Raw genomic sequence first — 7034 nt, forward strand, 5'->3', positions numbered from 1 at the left:
GGACAAACTCTCAACCACCGGACATGTTTACCTTCAACGAAAAATAAGAAGAAAATGTATTTTAGTGTCCAAAGTAACCACATAATTCACCTTTAATCTAAATCAATACTACTGCTCAGGAGCACTAGGACGAAGTAAAATAAAATACACCACAGAAGATCTCATAACGGGTTAACAAATGAAGATAGCTGAAAGTTTGTTTAAATCATTGCTCCGCCACTATTTATACAAATTAGAGAAAAGTTTCAAAAAAATATGATGACACACACGTTAATTTGGGCACATGTATACAAACTTGTAAAAATACCATGGTCCGTGTACTTGAATAAAAAAAATTACGTCCACCACCTGTTTGACTATGTAAAATGCAATGTCCTTGAGTGTCATAATAAATTCACACGCATATTACCTCCAAGATGCATTTTGTGCCTACACTATCGATCCTGAGCGTTGATCGCCGATCCAGCGGCGCTACGAGCAGCAGTAGGACGCAGGACACGAACCCTTGTTTCCTTCTCCAATCCCTGATTCTCCCCATCGTCCTTCCCTTTCTCCTGGATCCTTCCTTCGCTCCGCCAATTCCAGAAATTGTTGTCAGGAAGGCAAATGATTGCTCATGTGGTCAACCGGGAGGATCAGTAGCGAGAAGTGGAGATGATCACCCGAGCGAAGCTGGTGGAACAGCTGAGGGAGCAACAGATCCGGTCGGCGCAGACCTACTCCGCGGCCCTCGCCGTCTTTTCGCCCAACCCCCACATCTCCTCCAGGTCAGGTTCCCCTCTTCTTGATTTCTCGTCTATGCTAACATCTGATGCGAAGCTCTAGCAAATTTCGTGCGGTTTAGTTTCAACCGCGTGGCCCTTTTCGGTTGAGTATCTTGGATTGAGCGTAAGGATCAGTCGGATGAGCTTTTCGCCCATCTTTTGCTTCCTTCATTACATGGATCTTGGCCGATCTGTATAGCTCGTGGTCTCATCTTATTTCTTGGTTAGTTCCTGGCGATGACGGCATAAAGGGATTACGTTTGTTTGTGATTTGCTATGTGGTTTTGAGCATATAGAGATTTGCTATAATAAAAGAACCTAAAATTTTCGCCTAATTGGAGATAGTTGGAGGCATAGAAAATGTTATGAGTCTGAGGATTGGGGAAGATCTGCTTCCATTGTCAGGGTTGTTGAAAAGCGTGGTCATGGACTGTCCATTAGATGTCAAGCTGGAGGCATCATCTGCAGGGCTATAAGCTCAAATGCTAGGATTTTTGGCACGCTTATCAAGCAATAACAGACCAACTGTGTTCAGTTAGCATTTGGGTGAAACTCATGAATTGCTTAGATTGCTTTTGAAGTGAAGCCCTCTTAGTAGGGTGTCAAAAAAGCGCGGGCTCGACAAAGTTCAAGCTCAATTTGTTCTAGGCTCGGCTCGGGAGCTAATGGGCCAAACTTGAGCCTGATGTCAAGTTCATGAGCCTGAAAAGCTCAAGCTCAAACACTTCGTGAAGCTCGGTAGAGATCATATGATGCAGTCAAGTATGTTCCCCTTGAAACAACCATACGTTCCGCATGCTCACATCCTAGCTGCGCCATTCCTTCTCTTGGCCCAACAAAAGTCCAAACACAAACAGCCTTCAGCCCATCACCAAGCCATTTCAATTGGCACAAGCTAGGAACCTTCTTCTTGAGAAAAAAATATTTGCAGCTCTATTACACTGGCACATGAAAGCTTCTTTGTGGCATGTCACGTTCCATCATTGATGCCTGCAGCCTGCGGTCTGCAGCAAACATCATAATGCACTTTAGTAGCACCTCGCCCGGTGATTCAGAGTATAGGTAGAGATCCAGCTATAAGATGTAGGATTGTCACGGCGGTTCACATAAAGAATCTTTCCAGTTCTTGCACCTATAGCCGGAGTGATTTTTTATTTTTTATATTAAAATGTTAACAAGCCTTAGTTGACTCGAGCTTGAGTTCATCACTATCTTGCGAGCCGTCTCGAGCCTACCATTTGGCTCGTGCTGCAAACCGACTCGAGCCGAGCCTAGATTTACCCGCGGCTCGTTGACAGTCCTACCTTTCAGTGATCAGAGTTGATCGAGTATAACCAAACACACTGTTGAATCAGTGAAGCATAGAGTCTGTTGGTGCTACATTGTTTATTGGCTTTGCCAGATGCTGAGCCAGCAATTTTTCATGGGACAGACAGGAAGAATGAATTGAGCGTCTTCACTACCATGACTATATCAGTAGAAAGCATGCACTGTCTGTGTTGGGCCCACCTTCATTCAGGACATCTGACTAGGGGTTTGGCCTAAGGCATTAGTTCTCCTCTCTAATAGTCCTTGAATCTAGAGACTAGACTGACCTAAATCCAAGGTCAAGCTAAGCCGAGTACATTTATTGTTGGGTTGTCCATGATCAATTTTCTCAAATCCAAGTTCTATCACTTAATAGCTAAATACTTGCTACAATATTTCTATCGCAAGAGTTTTAATGTTTCTGCTTAAATAGTCTGGAACTAACTTTGTTCAAAATAAAACATTATCTTAAAATATACATCAATTGGATCAACTAAGTAAAGATTGTGATACATATGTCTATTACTTAGAATGGATGACAGTGGGAATTTTGTAGCAGTTTAAGATGTAATCTCTGTGTGGCTGCACGGACCACCAACTCAGATCTTTATAAGAGTAAAGAAGTAAAGATAAAGATCCACTTATACGCATCGTGCATAAAATTTGTAATATGCTTAGCAAGTCAGAATGCTGCATATGTTTAGCACTGCTAGTCCATCTTTTACTTAAATGCAAGAGAGAGTTTAATGTAAGATGATTAGACAACATCTCAAGTTATGGGCTTGTGGCATGTTGCCTTTGCTGCATGTGCTACTGAATTATGGAATAGCTGTAATGCTAGAGTCTTTGAGCATATACAACTATGGGCTGCTGACAGCCTAGCACAAGATCATAGATCAATGAGCAAGTGAGCAACTGAATGATGCCTAAGATCTGGGCTGCTAAATGTCTCTAGGACGTCTAAAGATTTTTTTCTCTTTCTCTGTTTCTTACTTTCTTGTTTGTGTATGTTTTTTTACCTTGTTGTGTTCTGTAATTTCGAACATACTTTCCTTTTTTCCTGGTCATCTTTTGCTTCTGTAAAATTGTTCTTCGTAATTTCGAATCCCCTGAGTCCATCTATTAATGTATAAGGTAGATATCGATCTACCTTCTTATTTTGAGTATGTTTGATTATGTTGCATGTTACACAGCATGCCAGTGGCTCGGTATCTACATATAGTCCCATATGCCAGTTGAAGCCTTGAAGGCATAGATAACAGCCACAGTAGTTTTCCATTGCTGCCTTCTGATGGATGGAATAAAGTGGCACATATCACATAGTGCGGGTGGACGTTTAGGATTCCGTCCAAAAAAGGCATAGTTTCAAGAACCTAAGAAGAAATGTGATAATACAGTTCAGAAACATTTAATCCAATTCTTTGTAGTATGAAGGACATACCAAGGCTTATTGTAATGTCCAATAGATAACCAGAAATAGGGTGGGTTTAATCTTGGAGTGGTCATAACTCGTGCAAAAGCTAGGGTTTTAATCTCTAGGGTGGCATTTCTTTCCCTGCCTATTTTTTTTGAAAGAAATTCAAGCAAAGCAGTGAACCTGAAATTGGTGTTAGAACTTAGAAGGAACGTGAAGTGCTCCGATATTTTAAAGGGAGGAAACATATCTGTGCTATTGCCTTTGACAACCTGTTTTTGGGAGGATGCAACTTTGCTGATGGCCCTCGCTCCTTTTGCATTCACAAGTATCTGTAGAAATATTGCTCCTTTCTTTTTGAGAAGTTGCCATGAGTGTTAATGTTGCCGGCAAAGGTGTGAAATTAGTGGAAGTTTGCCAGCTGGACATAAGCATCTATTGGCCCATGTAAAATCAGGAAGGTCAAATGCTGCAAGAACCGCCTTAATTTACATTTGCGCATTGGCCACTAGTGAGCGCCCTGGGACGAGTGTATGGTTAATGTAGCACACTTTGTGCTTTTAGATTAGGAATAAGCTCTCTAATTTGCCCTCTCACTGCCAGTAAAAAGGTAGACTAGAATGAAGATAAGTATCATCTTTCATTTCATGTGGATGGAAAAGGTGAGTCTGAGTCCCACGATCAGAATGTGAACCTGTGAGGAAACTATACCTTTTGGAAGAGCAGATCGTTAAAACTGAAGACAAATAAGCATGTTTTGTCCTGTTAGTATGAAAGAAGCCTAATGCTCTAGTAAAAACAGAGGGCCAATGATTTTATGGAATCATTTTGTCTCAGTTTGGTGTTTATTTTAATCTCCTACAGAAATTAAAGCATGCTGCCTAGAACTTGTAACACAAATTTCATGACTTCAAATTGCTTGAGATATGGCCTTACAAACAAAATGAGTAAATGACATGAAACAGTGACTCTTCAGGAAAAATGTTGAGGACATTTAGGTGCCCAACTACAATTTTAGGACTTATCATCAACATAATACAGTTAAGAAGGCCTGTGATAAGGCCAAATTTGTAATAATGCCTGAACTTAGCTGTGGTTGGATGAAACGAAAAAAAATGGAGTTTCAAAGTAACATACAGAAAATTGCAGTTCATTCCGTTGATCCTGGGTACTTGTAATTTGGTAGTCCTAACTTAATTTTGAAGTTCAAACTAGCAAATTGATAAGTAGTATACTCGTAGTTTTGATGAAAAAGAGTTGACAGAACCTTGTCAAGAGGACAGGGTACTTCTGCTATTTCATAAAGAAGACTGGCCTGGTTTATAGGGGAAACTAGGCCGACAACCTCGCAAAGCGCGGTTGATGAGAGGGGGCTCTAGTTATGTGCAGTTCTAAAACCCTAGATGATTTTTGAAGTCCCCTAAAGAAAGTATGCCCTCTGTCCCGTATTAATTGACGAAATATTACATGTATCTAGACGCTTTTTGGATATAGATACATTCATATTTGGGCAAATTTGAGTCACTTAATATGGGACGGAGGGAGTAGTATTGTTGATGCTCTAGGTATTTGCCATAGTGAAACTCTAGCTGATTCTCATTCTGGTTAGTATAAAAATATTGCTTATAACTATCATGTTTCTGCTTTAGTTATGAGATCAACATAATTGCTTATTGTCATTTAATTTAATTTTACTTATGTTTGTTTTCTTTTTTCTTTCAGGCGGGATCTAAAGGTTGCTCTCCTATATGCTTTCTTGTTCTGTTTTCTCATGGTGTCGTGCTATATGGCCCTTTACCTGAAATGGTTCAGACTTTCATCCCTCTTTGTACTTTTCGGTATCCTTCTGCAAGTAAGTCTCAAAATCTCTAGGCATAGAAGGCTGAAAAGGAAAAGGGAAAGAAAGTTGTTGTTACCCTTGTCCATGTGAATATCTTTCTGATATCGTGTAACATTTAAGTAAAATGGATGAACCACAAAGAGGAAAAATCTTGGTTGGATCGGCTTACACCCTCAAAAATGTATATTTTGCTTTTATGCATTCACATACATATGCACCACCACCGGTCTCAGTTTTCCCCCTCTTTTCAAACTTCTGTCTTTGAAAGGTAATGCTTTCTTTAGAAATTTATGGGCAAATCTTTGCAGATCTTAGCTTTCTTTTATTGTGTGCATTTGCTCGTGGATGCAATCATGTGAAAACATCTCGTCAGTTATACCGTCACTTTGAAATATCTTTTGTTTAGTGTGCTAAGTGAGCTGGCTTTACGAGTTTTTAGCACACCAAGTCTGATGATGGCTGTATCTTTTATTTCAGGTTTCTAGGTTTTTTGTTTTGTTTTGCTCGTGTAGATTTATGAAGTCATTTGAGGCTTCCAGTTTTGTTGTTATATGGTCGGTGTGGATTTTCGGAGTCATAACCTGAGGCCGTACTACCTTTTGGGTATCTTGGAAGTCATACATAATTTTAAGCCACCTTTTTTCCATTGTCGGCACATCATCCACTGCACTGCGCAGCCTTGCACTTCGTGCTATATCAAATTCCCCACCCTTTCATGTACACTGTTTCTGCAACTCTATCCTGCTTGCTGTCTACGTTTCTTGAACCCGGAAGGCCTGGTAGTTAGGAAATGCATCATCAGGATGACTCACATAGGCAGTTCCTTCCGCTCAAGCTTCTACGCATGCCGACCCGCGCGCGCCGTCCGTTTTGCACCGTGCGCGAGGTCCGCTCTGCTCGCCAAGTTGTAAACGTCATCTCGTCTGGGCATGTACGTTGATCCACTGAAGCTCTCGATTACGGCGATATTTCCTGTGCCATTCTTACCACAAGTGGAAAGATTTGTCGTCTACTGCGGGAATCATCCATACGAGATATTTATTATCTGGCGGTGAAAGACAACACTGGGTTTGAGCTCAGCACGAGTGTTGATGAATCATGACAGTTTCAGACTCAGAATTCCAGCACATGCTCGCACCGTTTGCCAGCTTTGAGTGCTTGCGTAGTTTGACCTGCTTCACGTACTGCACCAGTCAAGCAGCCTATCATCCCAAGCATGTGTGCTTAGCTTAACTAGCTTTGCGCGCTCCATTCGCCACTCTTTTTTTCCTCCTTAATAACAAAACCACTAGCGATTCTCAGTGGCCAATGTGTCCACTCACAATGCCCATGGTGGGCCGAAATGGCATAGGTTATGCAGTATATATAGTATAGGACTCTCTCACCTTTTATCAGAAAGGCCGGCACCTTGCATTGCAGGGCCACGTTATGGAGTTGCACGAGCGGCGCCTCCTAGGATACCTACCATATCCGCGATTAGCATCCACAAGAAGAATATCACTATATCAGTGTGTGTTTGACCACTAATAGCCAAGACTTGGCATCGATCATCTTTCCTGCCGAGTAATACAACTGCTCGCTTTTACGGATATAAAAATTTGTGTCCGGCCGGTACTGGCAATGTGTCTTTCGCTGTCTCAAGAGCCCCTGCATTTGCGTCTTCTGTTGTTACCTTTCTACGCGGCAAATTAGGGAAAAGCAAGAGCAT

The 7034-nt window shown here is 41.4% G+C and overlaps 1 long non-coding RNA gene across 1 annotated transcript; it reads left to right on the plus strand.

Moving 5' to 3' along the window:
* Window positions 1-453: 453 nt before the first annotated feature.
* LOC100837305 lies at window positions 454-5546 on the plus strand. The gene is made up of 2 exons (XR_730021.3): window positions 454-767; window positions 5209-5546. It is a non-coding gene; the product is annotated as an uncharacterized LOC100837305 (long non-coding RNA).
* Window positions 5547-7034: the final 1488 nt, after the last annotated feature.

Source organism: Brachypodium distachyon, chromosome 1, assembly GCF_000005505.3.
Source record: "Brachypodium distachyon strain Bd21 chromosome 1, Brachypodium_distachyon_v3.0, whole genome shotgun sequence".
Taxonomy (NCBI): Eukaryota; Viridiplantae; Streptophyta; class Magnoliopsida; order Poales; family Poaceae; genus Brachypodium; species Brachypodium distachyon.